Here is a 19091-nt window from a genome sequence, read left to right on the forward strand (position 1 = left end):
AAAAAGGGAAAAAAGTGAACTGTGGACTCTACCAACAAAAAGTACAGAGCTGGGGAGGAATCTAGCTATGTTCCTAACCTTTATCTTGAACTGGAAAGTTGCGGATATCTGTTCCTAACTAAATGAAACTGCACTATGGCAAAATACTTGATTATGCTGGAAATCACTTAACCTCTGTCCTGCTCTGTCCAGATGAGACTAACTTCTGTTGCCTGTGGTCATGTTAAAGAGAAGGTCACCTGTTCTGGCTGAGAGCAGAAACTAAACAGTCTAAGCCATGTGTTTTGTTATTTGATGACTCAGGCCCTAAATGGTGAATAACAGAAGTTGAATGTGATTCAACCCAAACAAAAGTTGAACTCTTTCCCAATGCTGCATTATTGTCAGACATTCCTGAATAAGTGGTACAACCTCATGCAAAATCCAAACAAACCTAGCATGTGAAAATGTCATTTAAGCCTGAATAAAGTGTTAAAATAAACGTATTAGGCAGCAAGGATATGTTTTGTAAACAATCAGGATTTGTGAACAGATTGTCATATTACGTTAAAACCATTTAAAACCCCGTTTGTGACTACAGCCATTTTTCTAAGTGGCTAAAGAGACATATATGTTTAGTCTATTAAAGGAGAGAGCAGGCACACACGGGGAGTGTTAGTCCACGTTACTGAGTCTGTGTTACACCCTGAGCTAGCTGTAACCCGTGTCACCCCATCGGCGCTGCTGGCACGCAGGCAGCACACTTGAGCTGACATTGGCAGTCCTTCGCTGCCAGTCGCCTTGCCGAGCACAAATGACCTCTTCTGCTTGTATTTTTTAACAGACTTCAAAACAGATGTTCATGGTAAAATAGCACCCTGACTACCAAAAACGACGACTGGAAGTCTGGCTCAGCTAAACAAGTTAGGCATCCCTACCTTTGGCCCACTTCTGCTCCGTGAAGCATGAATGCACATACTCAACACTTTATCTCATGTATTGAATTTCGGTCACTTCATTGAATTAGGATCAAAGACCAGAGAGTGTCCCAAATTTGCAGTTTTCTTTCTTGTGCATACTTCTCTCAGTTTTTCATCCACTCTTTCCATTAAGCCCAAATCTTTCGAAGTCAATCCTTCAGGCTGCCTTTGCAAAAATTGATGAGAAAGGGGAGGCTCCAGGGACCTTAGAGGTCTTTGAAGGGATGGCGCACTCTCCATTGACTATCCAGGGGACTAAAAAATGCAACAAGATGTGACTTTTTGATGAATGAAATTAGAGGAAATTAATTGCACCTGTACATTTAATTGTTAAAAAAGGCAAACAACATTACAAAAAATCCTGGTACAGATGGAGATTGTCAAATGGCACGTATTGAGTAGTATGACTGACTTCTGTGAAGCTTCTTTTTGGTGGTGCCTCCCTCGTTGGCAATAGCTGAGGATATGGCCCAGGATTTTCTTACTGAAAATGAACAAAAGCATTAATATTAAAAGATTCAGTCATGGAGAGCTTGCTTATTCCAAGTTAGCTCTTGTCACACAACGGTATTGTGAATTTCATGCACTCAAAATCAGGAGGTTGGCTTAAAAAAATTAAATTGCAAAATAAATGAATAACAGGATCATACTTATGTCTGAAGCATTTTGTATACATTTAGATTTTTTTTCCCCTGAAATACAGAAAAAAGAATAGAAAAGCTAAGAAGCATCTGCAATGACCTTATAATAAATTCCTTCCAGGAGCTGGAGATTTGTATAAAACAAGGATCACCCCAGTTCTCAAGCTGAATTTGCAAAGGCAGGTGTGTATTACCACTCAGACCTTAGCAACACTGGTCACTCAGAAACGGGCCCAGAAGCAGCTCTGACAAATCACAATGTACCATTTGTTGCAAACTGTCGAAGGCTTTGTTACCATCGTCGCTGTGAGATCCATGCTAATTATTTTACTCCCTTCCCAGCCAAGTTTGCTCACTAGCCCCAGCCATTGACTTTTCACAATAGAATTTCAGTCTAGCTGAAGTTAATTAATTTAAATTTGGCTCCGGCTCCTGTTCCTCTCTCGTTAAGCCATCCTTTTCCTCTGCCTCAGCAAAACCCTACTACCTCATCTGTTGGACTGATCCCCGCGGGACAGTGTCCAGCCTGGACACAGGTATTAACCCTTCTCCAACCCCTCGCTTACCTCAGGGATGTTTTGCAAAGAGGGAATATTTAAAACTTAGGTTTTGATGAATTTTTCTCAGATACAGCAATGCTGGAAAAACACACACAAGACTTGTTTGTTTGATTACAGCACCTGCAGGAGGCATAGAGATTTTAAGGCATGATGATTTAAAATTGCAAGGAAGCGGCCCTGAAAAAAACTTATTTTATGTTTAGAGTAAGGCTTCTTTAACCTACTGTAGCACTGCTGAGGGACCCCAAAGTGGAGATACATCCTTGCACCCATTGAGGTCTCTTCCAGGGTGAGTGGGCTGCTGAATCAAGGAGTCAGGCCCCAAGTGTCTGCTAAGCCGTAGGCAGAAAATAAAAGCTGTTCAGCCAGTAACTCCCCCTCCGGCTCTTTCTACACCTCCTGTTTCCAAAACTGCCTCTGCTTTAAATTCCTGGAGTGTGCTCTCAGAGATGTCTCTGAAACTCAGAAGCTCCTGTTTGGAATATTAACTGTAAATAACCTTCCAAGATAAGCTTTGGATGGTGAAGTGGAAAAATTTCCTTTGACTCTTCCTTGACGATGCAGCACAATGTGCCCTTACTGTAAAGTTCTCCTTCTCATGTATGCTGCAGATACGTCTAATGAAATGTCTTTCAACTCCATAGACACTTGCTATATGCAGCCCCTTAAACCACCCTGCCTAGCCCCAGCAGACACATCCTCTGGCACAATAGGACAATCCAAACGAGGTGATGTTTCTCAGCTGCCACTGTCCGGGGGGATATACAACGAGATACAGGCGAGAACTCAATTAAAATTGCCATTTTAATTCAGATGATTTAAGAATTTCCTTCTATTCCTCAAGATGGATAAAGAGGTTTCCTATCTTTACATTTCAACCCACTGGCTGATAAATTCAAGGCACTTCTTGTCTGCAGATACAGCTAACTGCAGCAGCTGCCATGCCATCAGAAATGACTTGAGAGAGACAGCCAGGGATTCAAGCTGCTGCTTAGCGCCACTAAATAGGTTGATGCCTATAATTCCTAAAACCGTAACAGCTCACTAGTAATTTCTGTCATTTCAACAATATAGTTTTAGAAGAGATTTAAAAATGTATCACCACTATTTCATCAAATGCCACATTTCACCTTCTGTAGCCACTATTTTGTATCCTTCTTTGCTATTAAATTGACTTCAGTTCTTCAAATGACACATCTGTTTAAGCCTTATCTGTTCAAAGAAAGCTAATAAGCATAGCTAGGTTTAAAAGGATTAACTTGGATGGGAATTCTAAAAGTTTTCAAACATTCTTGATAGTATTTGCTATTAAAAAGGGGAAATATGAAAAAAAAATGCATTTACCTTCTTAAAAACTCTCTCAAACTTACAGTGATGTGAGATTAATTCCCTAGCAGGTCGAATGGATGAGGATGATATTTATGTGCTTAAGGAAGCTCCTGATAGCTATCTAATGTTTCCCTGAGTACTTTCAAGATCAGTACTGGAAAAGAGGAAAAGTTGTATTATTTATTTTGAGTGGTAAAATTCAGAATAATACCTATATATATGTGAATGCTGTCCTCAGTTATATACAGATACATCTGAGTTGCTGCAAAAACACAAATAAAAATGCTATGAAGTGAAATGTAGATGTTCAACTCCCTTGGTAAAAAAAAATCCAACATATCAACAACAAAAAATGTTTCTTTCCTGTTTTCATCCTACAAACCTATGTTCTTATGCTCTGTTGTGTACACCTTGCTGTATCTCCAGCATATCTTCAGTGAGCATATATGTGAAGTTTAAACACTAGGAAGTAACCGGAAAGACATTCAGAATGATTTCAGGTGCAGAAGATGATAGATAAATTCTCATTAATGGCAAACAAACAGCATGAACCGCATGTCGGCCCCTGGATGGGGCTCTCAGTTCTGGTAAAATCAGCCCTATCTTTCCAGTGATTTCAGTGGTAGTGATGTGAGATTGGGGAGTTGATTTGCACTGGAAGAGATCCCCATATGCATGTATGTATGGACAAAAGATGGATGAATTGTGTAGAACTGTGTATTAAACTCTTACTCACTTGAGAGGGCAAGGCTGCAAAATTTGGACTCAGGGTGGGATCCCTCAGAAGATGAGCAAAGAGACAGTGGGAAATTGTCCCAGATCCTGCAATAGTGAACTTCAACATATTGAACTGAATAAGAAATAGCTGACAGTTGAGAAATAGTAAATATTGCTAAATTTACTTGCTGTCAGCCACCAGCAACAGATCAGCACAAGAATAAAAACCCAATTTATTTTTTTAAATGAAAAATGAAAGCAAAAAGCTATTGCCGCCATTTCTCCAGGAGAGACCGACTCTGACGAGTGACTCTGACTCTCTCCGTATATGGATTTTAGATGCAATTACAACTGAAAGAGAGAAGCCAAGCAAAGCAGACACAGGCGCTAATACTATATCTGTCAGTCACAAAGATGAGCTGCTCACCTCTAGCTTTAACCAAATTAACACATCAGTGACTTATGCATAACTTTGAGACTTTAATTCATAGCTTGACAAACCATAAACAAGAAACCAAGGTACAGATCTCATATTTTTTCAATAAATGCTTCAAAGGCAGCTGGAGTCAGTGAATAGCCCAAGTGATGCAGTAGATGTGTTTGCAGTGGCAGAATATCCCAAATCCTCTGATACTCTGGGTTTTCCTACCATGCAGAGGTAGGCCAGGAGGTAGTGTACAGAAATGCATAAAGACAAAACACAGCTTTTGATTTGGGTTTAGGTTCATCCCAGAGACAACCTAGAAATCTCTTCATTTGTTTTGCTGTGGTAAAACTGCATAGAAAGTGAATCCAGAAGAGAACCTTTTATCAGTTTTGGATCTGAACCAAAAGCCAGACCTCATAGGTTGGCTCAGCCCCAAAGATTCACGTCAGTATCTACTTTCATCAGAAAGTCAGAGTGGGAGGCTGAGATCCTGCTCTGGGTCCTTATTCATGTGTAGGCACTAGGGAGAGTTATGAACCCGCTGAACATCTAATCGAGAATCTTTGGAAATCTTGTTTACTTTCCTTTCTTATTTCTGCCTTTTTTAACCCTCTGAAGGATCCAGACCTTGGCAGTGTAATCTGACTATTGACTTCAGTGGATTTGTCATGATTTGTGCTAGGTTGAAACAGCTGGACTTTTATTTAACCCAAGCTAAATATTGTTTTCAAATGAAGATCATTTAAACAGACATTGGTTTTGGATTAGCAGCCTTTTGAAGTAAGCTGTGAAGCTCCGTGTGAACAGTATGAAAATGAGCCTTCCCATAAAAGTCTGGATCCAGTTCTATGTTGAAATTCTGATCCATTTCCCTTCAAAATTCATCATTGTTCAGCTCTGAATATATTGCATCACTTTAATTACTAGTGGAAAATGATCACTTCACCCAGTTAATCTAGTTTGTCTTTGAAAGTATAATAAAGTACTATCTAATAATAAACTATGTGCTTATCATCTGACCAAGCTTCTAGCTAAAGTACTGTTTACTGATCTAATGATCTGGCTTTGCTTTAAACAATAACATCTAAATATAAACACTGATTCTTCCACTTGATCTCCTACACATTTGATTTTATGTAGGTCATTAATGATGTCAGTAAGGATGGGCTTTAATGTATTTAAATAAAATGAAGTTGGAGAAGCATGTGGGAGAATAAGAATTTAGCCCAGCAGTTGAAGCATGTTGGGTAATAATTTCAGTCAGTGCAACGTGTCATAGCTGCCTGGCCATGAGGCAGGTGTCTTATTCGGATAGGGTCACTTCCAGCATATGTCATAGGGTTGGACTGAGAACTACAGACCAGAAGACCCATCAGTACTCAGCTGGCCAGTCCTAATGCAGTGAGCAGGTTTACTCATTGAAGAAAATAGCTGCAGCAAAGCATTATGTGAACAGGTGTGTATAGAAAGGATGTGAAACAAAGTCCAAAATGGCTCTCTTTTTCCTTGTGATAAGTCCAAGAGATTGAATCCTGGCCATGTTGAAGTTTCTGATAAAACTTCAGTATCTTCACTACACAAAGGCACCTATGAAATTTGTGCTGACAGTTCAGCATGTCAGTAATGAAAAAATTGTAATTACTTCTCTTCTGTGCACCTCTTTTTGTGTAATAGAAGCTGAACAGTTATGAGGAAAATGATTTTGCAGCAAAACACCAACACACCTGAGAAACTGTGTGAAAGTCCTGGAAGTCCTAGTGATGATGCTGCCTGGCCAGCCTCTGTCTCTCAGAACAAGAGATATGGTAATATCAGGACAGATTCCCTGAGCCCCTATGGTTAGAAAAAATATCATGCCATCCATCTTTATTTCCTGCTTTCAAACCTCCTTTCATTAAAGGAGGTTTGATTTCAAAAACATATATGAGACTCATGCAGAACCCCATGTGAAGGAGGTACCAGGTACAAAATCTGGTTCCAGATACTTGAGGAAAAGTGGTTTGGCTCCATAGGTTAAATCTCTGAATAAAAAACAGGTTTTCTGGCAACAATAATCAAGACGGTATGAAATTTGTGCATTCGGGGGAACTTCTTGCTCTTGTGCAGCAGACAAACAAAGTGCAAGACTCTGGCAACACCCTCAGAGCTATTCATGGTGGGGCAGAATTTGGCCGTGTGTACATAGCAGATGTATCCTATATTCCCAGCAAATCTGTGTCTCTGTAAGACTGTCACTGAAAGGAAAACACCATTGAAAGAACATTTTGGGTGTCTTTGGAACAACATATTAAAAAAAAAAAAAGAGCAAACCACAGTTCTCCGTGGCTTGAGGGTCACTCAGAATCTGTTCCCACAGTTCTATTTAGCTAATGAAGTCATACAAACCCTGCATAAAGTGGCACTGGTGACCCCTGTGTCGCTGGATGCCAAACTTTAAAGGTAACACGATAACGGTTTTGGATGTAGAAACAAAGAAAGTCTATGTGCAACCACATAAGCAGGGGAATGACAAACAAAGATGCTATAGAATATAAATAGATAATTTCAGGCAAGGAGAATGTAAAATAATAGCTCCTGCCAGTTCCACTGCTCATTGCCATGGGGGCTTGGCTTTCTGTTCTCCTTTTCTGCTTTTCCACCTTTTATATCCAATAAAGAGATTTGTTTGGTAACATGGAGCAAAACCACATAAACAAAGTTACTAATTCCCCCCAATTTTCACATACAACCAAACATACAAGTATCCTACTCAGGGCTGTGAGACATACTGTCCTCCAGCGTTTGAAGTCTCGACATAAGATACTCCAAGAACATCTCATTAAACATTTATTTTCTCTCCCTATTTGTGTGACAAATGCATCTCTTTCTTTTTCTTTCCTTTTCTCTTTCCTTTTCTTTTTTTCTACCTTCCTTCCTTTCTTTTTTCCTTTTCTTTCTTGCCCAGTCTCTGGCTCACTCTTTTTTGAGTGAAATGAAACTTTGAAAATGTGTAAAATCTTCGACTGCAAAAATGACTATGAAATAAATTTTGAATGTAAAGGAGAAGATCAGTTCCCCTGAATTCAGAATAATTACTAAAAACCCAATTCAGAATAATTACTAAAAACCCAAATATAATCATTCCGTTGGTTTTACTTTTTGGTTTAACACAGGCATTTTTGCAAAACAATATAAGGTAAAGAGAATAAAAAGGTTTATTTGCTTTTTTTGGAAATTGCAGTAGCTTATGCTTTCAAGTCACAAGTATGCATTAAAATACACTTTTTCCATGAAAGCTGTGTCCTTTATTTTTTAATGCACTTATTTTTAGAGCTCTCATTCTTAGTAAGGAATTGTTGTGATCCCCATTTTACAGCTGGAGGCCTGAGACATGGAAACCCTCATACAGCACCTCTCTAGCACTGAACCACACAGGCGAGCCTTGTGCTCCGGCCCCGAGGCCAATGGTGCAGCCTGACTCATGTCCACATGCCTAACCCTTCCTCCCAGAAAAAAAAACAGGGTGGCTGCATCCAAATAGCCTATTGAGAACAATGCTGGGCTTGTGCTATCCCCCAAATTATGTCTGAACATTATCTGGGAGAGTTTTAGCTGTCCCAGCCCAGATCTGTGCCACGAAGCATGGCGATAGCTGGACCAAATAGACCATAGACAGCTGCACTCCACCCCGTCCAGCTGCAGGAGGCACAGCCACAAGGACTCCCAGAGAGAGCAGGATTTGGGGGTTTAAGACCCAAACTCTTATTCCAAACTCTGAATAATCCTTCAGACCCTTTACCTACATAATTTTCATGCAAACAGAAAACAACTTTTGCAGAGACACTGCACTCTCGTGCTAAGCGTCTGTAAAGGCGAAGCACCACCTGGTTGCACATGAGCCGATTTTAATTCGGAAGTTAGCATGGAGGCATCATCATGGTGTTGCATACAAACCTTACTGAGAGGCTCGTGTTGAGAGAGAACAGTGCAAGCTCATACAGCTGTATAGCTTTTCCAGACCAGAGCTGGCTTCCACCTGGCCAGCTCTCACCAGAAGAAGAGATCACATCTGTCTATATTCATCTATATTAATCTGTTGCAATTTTGAGGTCTGTTCCTAGTATAGCTCAGCTTTCTATTGTTCCCTGCTTTGGAGTAATGGTAGAAAACAGAGTTTTAGCAATTTCAGTCAACTGCCTAACTCTTGCATGTATCTATTAATACATAAATGTTAAAATAAATCTGCATTGCTATAAATAAAGAGTTATTTTCACGAGACACATGAGCAATGTTTCACTCAAAATCTACAATCTGAAAGGACACATTTTGTCTTAATAAGATATGTGGTGGGTTTCCTGTATGTGACATTGAAAATAGTGAATGTTTCCCAATGGACCATTTAACTACAATAAATCCAGACTTGTTCCTTATAAAGAAATGCTGTCAGCAACAAATTGTTTAACAGCTGTTTTAAGGTCATGCTTTCTAAACCCACTTACTTCCCACAGTATTTACGGCACCACTATTTAATATAGTTAAAAATATGATTGATTGTATGTGTGTGTGGGCAGGTATGTGATTATTTTCATTAAACAAAATAGTTCTATTGCCATCTTATCAGAAATTGCAGAAAGAACTGAATGAAAATGAACTGAATTAATAATAAATTGAAGGAGGATTGTGCAACACCAGGATTGTTACTAAAGGCGAGATGAACTTGAACTGGAATGGTTCTCAAAACCACTTGTTTTTGGGATGCATTTGGGCTCAGTCCCCTCTCCTTTTTTCGATGGGATAGTAGATTAAAAAATCACCAGTGCCTACCCCTCCAGGGACATGGAGGTAAATCGAGACAATTCCCCTCTGGGAAGAAAACCAGGTAATTTGGACTGAAGCCTCTTTGGAAGTGCTTGTGACTGAGTTCTACCACAGCACCCAAACCATTGCCCCAGGTTTTGGTTGAAACAGAAGCTGACAATTCTTGTCACCACAGAAAAATAAATCTACGTGCCCAACACTTCTGGCCTTGGGTACACCTCTCTCAAACTCTTCATTCTGCTATTTCCTACCTTTACACACACATAAGGCCAAAATTGTCCTAGTCCTTACCCTGCCAAGCATCTTATCAATCCAAAGGAGCTGTTTGCTTTCCTGAGTTTAAATAAATCTTTTCAAAGGATTTTATGACTGTGCACTGGACACAAATACCAAATATTTACATACATAATAAAGTGGAACAAATTTACCATACAAATGCAGCTACCTGACTCCAAAGTACCAATATTTTTACCGCTGCTGTAAAGTCTTAAATGCTGAACAACTTAAATATCCGTTTCACAAGGTAAGAGAATTAGTATCTCTCTCTCTTTAAATCTAGGGATAAAATAATGTAAATTGGGTCACACCCAGTTTTAAACTAGTCATGCATTAGGATTATTTGAGACAGTTGCTCGACACCTTTGGACAGGAGATACTTCAGGAAAGCGCTTCATTCTGTGTACTCAAGTTTGAAATTACTGTCCTGTGAATCTTGAGCATATGTGGAGCATCTCTGCCTGTCTCTGTGCACTGGACTGGAGAACCTGCAGCTCTACCCACCTTGAGCCTGTAACTTCTTACTCTGGAATAGAGCTCACGAGCTGTTCCCAGGCACATAGGGAGTACTCAGGTGAGACAAGCAACAAGCCCAGACCTCTTCTATGCCACTAAATTAACTTGGTTTTATTGTTGCCTCATTCCCCACACTCCCAGGCCAGCCCCCACTTGTCCATTTAATATCCACTGTTGTATCCTGTCTGGCATACAGATGGTAAGCTTGCCAACTCGGGGACTGTCTCTTCTCACTTGTTTATGGCTTCCCCTGTCTAGTGGGTCTCTGATTCTCCACTGGATTTCCTAGCCTCCTCTCTATTAAAATGAGAAATAATAAAGTACATCAAGATTTTGCACGATTAACCTCTTAGTCCTTAGCGGGCGGGAAAAACACCCAATCCTTCACAGCCTGGCTTTATTATTACTTCTAGTACTTTTGCAACTACAGGCCACCAACTAGACTAGATCTACTGCCATCTACCACAACTCAAATTAATTCTAGCCAACATGTTTCGAGCCAAATAGCAAGTTAAAATAACACCATATTTGCTTGCGTAACAGCCTCGCACATGCAATGGTCTTGGTCTATAACTGCACCTTTTGACTGGTCATGAGCAACACTTTAAATAATGGCCACGCTATTGGTTTTTAAAGGAGAAATTTGGGGAAATGTAAGCAGCCATTATGCAAGCAAATATGATAATCATATATATCACATGTTAACAGAAAACAAATATGTGACTGGCTGGCACCTCCCTTGATTAAACTCCCGGAGTAAGAACCAGACTGGGTTTTTTATTACTAGCTGTCAGGGGATAGAGCTCCCATTGTGATAGGCACTCTATATATTGAAAATCAAATGTTATTCCCTCCTTGCCCAAGAGCTGGCAATCTTTGGGCATAGACATATTGCCTGGTCACACAATCTGTCTGCGCCAAAGCTTTCAACTCATTAGACCACACACCTCCTCTCATATAAAATCTGTAATAATGTCTATATTATTAAAAATGGACTTCTGCCATAAAACAAACCCAGCGCATTAAGCAAGTCTATGTGAGGAGAGCGGCTTGCCGCATGGCCTCAAAAGCTTGTGATGCCAGCTGCAACTATAAGCTATCTCTTTCTGCTCAACAGCTCACTAATAATTCAGACAACCCTTGTTCTCGCTAAATTATTTTTGTGAGCTGAACTGGGAGAGCACTTGCGAGAGGAGCGCATTTTGTTAGAGTTTTCAATGCTGCTCTGAATGTGACTGGCAGCATGTTCTGGCAGTCCTCCATTTGGACAGCACAATGGTGTCACTTCTAATAATAAAGAATGTACAGACGTTTCATGAGCTTTAAAGCACCGCTTTGCTGCAGACTTCAGGGCCCTCTTATTTCCTGGAAGTGTTAATAAGTACGATGGAGAAAAAATAGGCTTTATTAAAGGGAACTTCTAATGCTGGATAATCTGGCACAACAAAGATTTGTCTTAAAGAGGATGGTAATGTAGTTTGCCTAGAAATACCTTTATTTCTGATCAGACTTTGGACTGCTTTCTAATCAGTTTTGAACCGTTGGGTGGCTATAGGTCACATCACTTTTTGGGGGAGTTGCTCTTCCTCTGTCCTCCTGCTTTCTGACTGATTGTTTAATTATTTGACTAATTTGTTTTCATCTGTGGAGATATTCAAGAGCCGTCTGGACATGGTCGTGGGCAGCCTGCTCTGGGTGGCCCTGCTTGAGCAGGAGGGGTGGACAAGATGATCTCCAGTGGCCCAAGGCCCATGCCAACCTCAGCCAATCTATGGTTCTGTGAATTAGATTTCAGGCTTTTCAGCAGAAGTGGTAGTTCTTACTCAGTTCCGCAGCACACACAGAAACAGAAACAAGTCAAGGCAAATACTCACTTATTTAAGTTGTGGGAGAAATGGACACAGTGGCCCAGATAATTAAAAGTCATTGAAGAAAAGTCAAAATACGCCTTTCTCCAGTATTTATATTGTCTGGATGCATTATTGTTGTTATTTTGGGATGCAACAAACTAATGTCATCTAATTTGCCCCTTCTTTGAGAGGAGGACTGGTCCAAACCTCCAGCAGACCTTTTCAACCTAAAGAATTATATGATACTATAATTATAACTTTATCCCTAAATTAGATTCTCTGGGTCTTCCTCTGGAGCCTTTCTGTATCCCACCCTCTCATTATTATGAAATGTATATATATGTGCATATAATGTGTCTGTACCCACATTTGTCTGAAGAGAGAGCTGGTCATTACATTAGGGTAGTCTGACTGACAAAACTGTTGGATTAACTCATCTGAGTAAGGGAGAATGAGTAACACAAGAGATCATATTCCTGAGAAACTTGAATATATTCTGAGAAGGGCTGATGACCAGGTGTTTAAGTATATTTAAAGCCCAAGTACCATTAAAATATAAACTGAGATTCCTCCCATCAGTCATCCACTTCCCTTTAAAATGCAGTTTCAGATTTCAGAGTCTTTACTTATGTGTGGAATTATGCTTTTTCCAAAGCAAATTAAAAGCTATACATTTTGCTGCTGAGTTTATATAAAGGCACACTCTGAACTTTTGTATACGCTATGTTTATCCCAAAATATTCACTCCTCTGGCCTGGCCCAAAAACTTCATCATCAGTGTTGAACAGAAGTGGCTGCATTTTAATGATGTTTCAGGTAATATCCCTGTACAGTAGTTTAGCGGTATGTTTTTACCCATATCTTTCTGTCAGTGGTGAAGAAACCCTTATCTAACAGCGATGTTGTAAGAAAGACAGAGCTTGGGGATCTCATTAAGAGCTTTTAGGCTGATGGTAACATTACTTCTTTATCACTAATACGTATTCTAATAAAGGCACAATGCATGAAAAATAAGCACACCTTGGCAGTATGTAAGGTGATCTAAAAGTAATGCATTTCCAAGCAAGGTTTTGATGATACCCTCAGTCAGATAAAACCTTGTGCTTTCACATGTATTCAGACCCAAGCTCCCATTGTTAATTCAAGCTACTATATTCTCTCCTTTTAACTAGCACTTATATCTGACAGCTGTAAAGGCTTTCAGCCATAATAAATCTCTCCCTGACTTCCCAAAGCAAACAGCGTTGAAGAGAGTGATCCCTCCAATAACATTTTGTCAGCTCAAATCACCACTGTGTTGCAAGTTACTCAGACAGTCTATGCTGACTGTTTGCTTCCCAGATTTCTTATGGTCCTTACTTCCTACATCTGCTCTGATCCTGGTATGTCATTAATCCTAAAAGGTGTTTTACTGCAGCTATACCTGTTGATTGGATGAATTACTCTTTTACTTTTAACTCTGGCAAGTTTTAAGTTTGAGCAAGTCATCAGACCAGGTGCTTGTATTCTCCCCAAAGGCATTAAGTGGGTTACTAGATCTCATTGCAGAGAATCTAGTCATCCAGCGGACCTGAAAAAAGCCCCTAATTATTTCAGTAAAGACCATTTGATTGTTCACAACTGATCTACTATGCCTTTTATCAAAATTCAGAAAAAAATTCAGGTCCCTGTGTTCCTGCAGCATGCTTAACAACTCAGCACAACTCAAATTCTTTAATATGATATTAAGACATAGGAAATGGAAAAGAGAAGTGTAAACCAGTCAAGACTTGGACCTGAACACCCCAAACTAATTGCTGGCTTGAGAAAGGTAATTCCTGATGATTTACTAAGGCATCCCTCTACTCACAGTCCTGGTTATTATGAATACCGTCTCACACTTCGTATTCCCCTTTTGTGTTATGAGGCATGTAGGCACCTCCTTCATCTCTGGGAATTTCACACAAAGAAAGAGGAAAGAGTGTACTCTGGAAAGAGCTGGATGTGACATTTGCCCAGCACTGCTGAACACTGGCATTTGAGGGAAATGCAAATCATTCCCACATGCACTGGGTACCATGTCCTGCCAATGGGGAAATTTCTACCACGGTAGGAATCCTGCACTGTGGCTAGTGGGTGATAGAAAGGGTCACATGTACAGATAATATATCAGCTGAGGATGACAGTGTCTCTTCAGAGGCATCAAATGAGCTTTGGTAGACCTACACACTTACATATACTCAATTGCTCTCTTTATACGCCAACCACATATCTAAATCTGGCAGTGTGGGAACTACCTCGGATCATCCATGAGTACCACCAGAAGCTTCATGAGCTACTTAGAATAACTGGAAAGGATCCAATTGCATCAGAGAGGAAAATGCTATGAGAAAGTCACATGCCTTCACCACTTATTCATACCACCTTGCAAAGCCTATGGCCAAGAGCACAAAGAGAAGAGGAGCTGGCTATTGAATATTCATATGAATATACAGTTAACTTATCCTTGTCTTGCAGACTCAGTATTTGTGGGGAGTATTTGAGTGAAAATAAAAAAAAAGCTTTGTAAATTTTCTGTGCTAAATGTACTTCCTATTTGTAAGAGGATACTTAAGTGCAACCACTTTTGCTCTTCTCCCCGGTGTCCAACAAAAGGCTTACGTTAGTTAGATCTTTGGTGTTCCTCAACATAGGATATAGGGAAGGACAGGTGTAGGAACCCAGGCTGGGGTGAAATAGCCATGGCTCTGGCTGTGTCAGGAGAACCATTCTTCCCAGATGAAGTCTAGGAAACTAGAATTGCTCTGAGGTACAGATATCTAATATCTGGAAATTTAGAAACACAGGCGACAAATAGCCCCTGAGAAAGGAGTCCCTGACATGGTCAGTTCTTCAAAATGTGCCGAGCTAGTATCAACTCAATACTGTCCTGACTGAGCATCAGCCAGATGTACCCATGGAAGTCCCAGCTTTCTCCAAGAGTGGTAAAGCAGTGAAATAGACCCTCTGTAAGGGTCTAAAACCCAAGGGTTCCCCATAGGCTGATCAAACCATTACTCTTCATGTGCCTCCCCAAGGTGGCTTCAAACATGTATTAAGGGGACTTAGCTGAGGAAGTCCTCCAGCCGTAAAATTGATCTCAGTATCCTACTTCTAAGGGGATGAAGGTTCCTGTATATATATTTACTGGTTTTGGAGCTTTCCCGCTCAGTACATGGCCTGCATGCAGGACCACTGACTGGCATACAGAGGCTTATAGGCTCCACACGAAGTAAAAGGAGAAAAATTAGGTTTCTAATTTAGATGCTGAACCATCTTCTGAACCCTACTTCTCCACCTTGACAACATAGACAATGCAGGATCAGTAGGTTACCTATTCACAGTTTACATATTGCAAGTCCTCAGTCCTGTCAAGAAGTGATTTAACATGAGCCATTATAAGGAAAAGCACTGAAGCATTCCTGAAAATCAATTTGAGGTGCAAACTCACTCTTCCTAAAAAACCCTTATCCAAATGGTTATTTTTTGGTATTGTCCTGATCAATGTGCCCTAGAGTTTATAAAACAAACTGGGGATCCTAGGAGTTATTTGAGGTGAATCATCATATCCAAAGCTACAGTTTGGCATTTTGGACGAAATACTTCCAACTGCCTTGGTTGCATATTGTAAGCCGAATTTAACAATGCAATCACTAAAATGAAGGATGAAAATCGAAGTAATGTTTGATTTTAATGCTCTGTATTGTTTTCCAGGTATTTATAGGTACTTCATGGTTTCTTCTAGCCTGTGCCCCAATTTCTAGATGAAAAAACCTCATCAATAAATACATGGATGGTCAGATTTTGGCATCTTCATTCATAACTCTTTGTTTTGCTCACAAATGCTGTCAAAACAAGCACGTACTCTAATGGGTTGATAAGGTTTTGGCCCTCATTATTTACTATGTTTTCCCTCAATTCTCTTTTGGTCACACATGCGCTCATACACACATTCACATCCATCTTTCCTTCAATCTATTTTTTTATTTGCAATATGTCTCGTGGTGATCAGCTAGTGAACAGAACAGGTGGAGTTTTCCAGATGTCAAGTGGGTTTGTGCTGCTCAGAAAAACATTTCAAGGAAAAAAGAGCTCATGTTGATTGCTTTGAGCACTGGTGACTCCTTTTTGTAAGAAAGAAAATTCAAAAATGGTTGCCTTTGGCAGGTAAACATACTGTTTTGCCTCAGGCAAAACAGAGGGAAAAAACCTGCACTGGTTAATTTTTTATAAGACAAAACATTCAAAGAGGAGAAAGTGGTTTTGATCAGTGACAGGAGGCTGCCTATAAAAACAGTCAGGTTCAGTCCAATATTTTAATTAAATATATTTGTTTTATGGTAAAGAAGTTATGGAAATCCATATGAACTGGGATTTTCCTTGGGTGCAGTATCTCTCAGATCTATTTCTCTTTCTCAGGTAAATAAAGAATTGTCATGCGTTTGCCCCAGGCTTGAATTCATCATTTTCATAGGCAAGTTGTATTTTTCCCCCCAGTAGTGAACTTTTCCCCCCAACAACAAACCAGAAATGCATTAAATTTATTTGCTTGTTTATTCACTCCAAAGCCATTGAGTTGGGGGTGAATGATGCCTTGTTTTTTGTGAACCTGCAGAAACATGATTTTTTTTTGCCAGCTATGTATTCATTATGAAATGTTTTTTTCAGTCTCAGACAAAACGCTGGACAGGTTGCAACCACAAGTAAGTCTCCCACATCATTCAATGAAAAGAAAGGAAAGGAAGGGAAAGGAAGGGAAAGGAAGGGAAAGGAAGGGAAAGGAAGGGAAAGGAAGGGAAAAGGAAGGGAAGGGAAGGGAAGGGAAGGGAAGGGAAGGGAAGGGAAGGGAAGGGAAGGGAAGGGAAGGGAAGGGAAGGGAAGGGAAGGGAAGGGAAGGGAAGGGAAGGGAAGGGAAGGGAAGGGAAGGGAAGGGAAGGGAAGGGAAGGGAAGGGAAGGGAAGGGAAGGGAAGGGAAGGGAAGGGAAGGGAAGGGAAGGAAAGGAAAGGAAAGGAAAGGAAAGGAAAGGAAAGGAAAGGAAAGGAAAGGAAAGGAAAGGAAAGGAAAGGAAAGGAAAGGAAAGGAAAGGAAAGGAAAGGAAAGGAAAGGAAAGGAAAGGAAAGGAAAGGAGAGGAAATCTGATGCAACTGAAGCATCATCCATAGAAATGCATTAATTTTTACTGACTCTTCTTATAAAATTCCTTCCCTGCCCCTCCACTTGCTCCCATGGGAAAATAACTTGTGCCACTTTTAATCGGTCAGACATTGCTTCATCCCCCCTTGCATAATTTCACAGAGCGAGGGGAAAATGTGCCAAATTCCATCCTCATCCACTAATCCAGGAGGGAACTCAAGGTCACAGAGAGCAAGAAAGAGCAAGTCAGATTCTTGCTGAAGACCTGCAAGGCCCTGTAGTCCAAAATCATCAGGGCTGCGTGTCCTGTGTGATTGCACAGGCTACTCTAAGAAATATGAGGCCTGGGAAAGGGTAATTTAAGACTTTATTATTATTATTGTAGGTCCAGTGTTCTCTTTCTATGGAAAGTATCAGGGTAAACCATGATTCTGTTGTCATTGCAGCTGAAAGATGAGGATCGCTGAAGTACATGAGTGGGTAACACAGGAGACCATAACATGGTGAAATTCTGATATCAAGTGAACAAAAGTTCCTTTTCTTGGGTGAAACATTAGCTTGAAGGAAAACATATGGAGAAATGCACCTGCCTGGTATAGAATCTGCTTCTACCCTTTGACTATATTCTTGGGAATCCCTGCTTGATCTTGACCAAATCATTTAATGACATGTCTCAGGTCTATTTACTCTAAAGACACATAGTAGGACTCCAAGCACTTTGAGAGATGTGATTTGGAATAATGGACTGCAGAAAGTGGCTGGCATCTTGTGCTCATCCTAAAGAGTATCTTGACTTGACTTCGTTGGGAAAGGGTTCTTGAGCTGGATGGTCCACTGGTTTGCTCTAAGGGCCACTTATGTTCGTAGTCTGCTGGCTGTTTATTACAATAATATTTTATGACCCAGAGTGAATATGGGGCTATGATTCTTGTCATTTCAGGTGTACATAGTTTGTAATTTGATTAGAAATTCAAGAATGAGAATGAGAGGGTATCTTTTTCCTACTGAAAAAGGATTTAGTCTAATTTTGATGAAAAACAATAGAGCAGAATTATATTGGTCAGATGATGAGCCAGAACTCCATGATTTTTGTATTATTTTCTATTTTTGTTTAGCTTTGGTGAATATTAGGAAACTGAAGACTGAGAAAAAGTGAATTTGAGATGACTAATGCAACATCACGTAACTATTCATGGACAAAAATCACAAGATTCTTCTCTTTCTTTTTCTTCTTTCTTCTTTTTTTTTCCCCAACAGTGTAAAAATCTGTATGAGTGCTGCCATTTTAACCTTCCGAAACTCCGGCAGGTGGTGACAGCTTTCAGCAGTTCATGCAGCTCCAAGATAAATGTTCCATTACAGCAGGCAAAATAAATAAAATAAAATAAAACAAAATTGAACTGCTTGAGTGTGTGTGCTGAAACAATATCACTTCCTGGCAGGAGATGATAATCCACTTAGGTCTCAACGTGCAACCTTTGAGGTCAATAAAAAGCATACTGATGAATTCAGTGGGTGTAGGATCATTTCCCCATGGGATCCAGCCACATGTAGAATCATGGCATATGAAGCAAGGTGTAGAAACTGTTTCTTTGCCGAGTTTTATGTTTGTGGATCTCAGCCGGGTTGAAGGGAGGAACACTGGTGTACAAATCTTACTTATATCCAAACAGCGAAACATTGGCTCCAGTAACCTGCTGACAAATGGTTTTGGGAGCATGGCCATTGAGCTTGGCCAATGGATAAATCAACCAACAAGGATTACCAGCTACAAGGAGGGGCAAGTGTTATATACTTGAGAGAGGAACCTTTGTACTTGAGCTGGTGCAGGTAGGGGAAGAGGAACCATCCATCACCTTAAGAAAGA

Source organism: Gavia stellata, chromosome 4 (assembly GCF_030936135.1).
Source record: "Gavia stellata isolate bGavSte3 chromosome 4, bGavSte3.hap2, whole genome shotgun sequence".
In the NCBI taxonomy this organism is placed as follows: domain Eukaryota; kingdom Metazoa; phylum Chordata; class Aves; order Gaviiformes; family Gaviidae; genus Gavia; species Gavia stellata.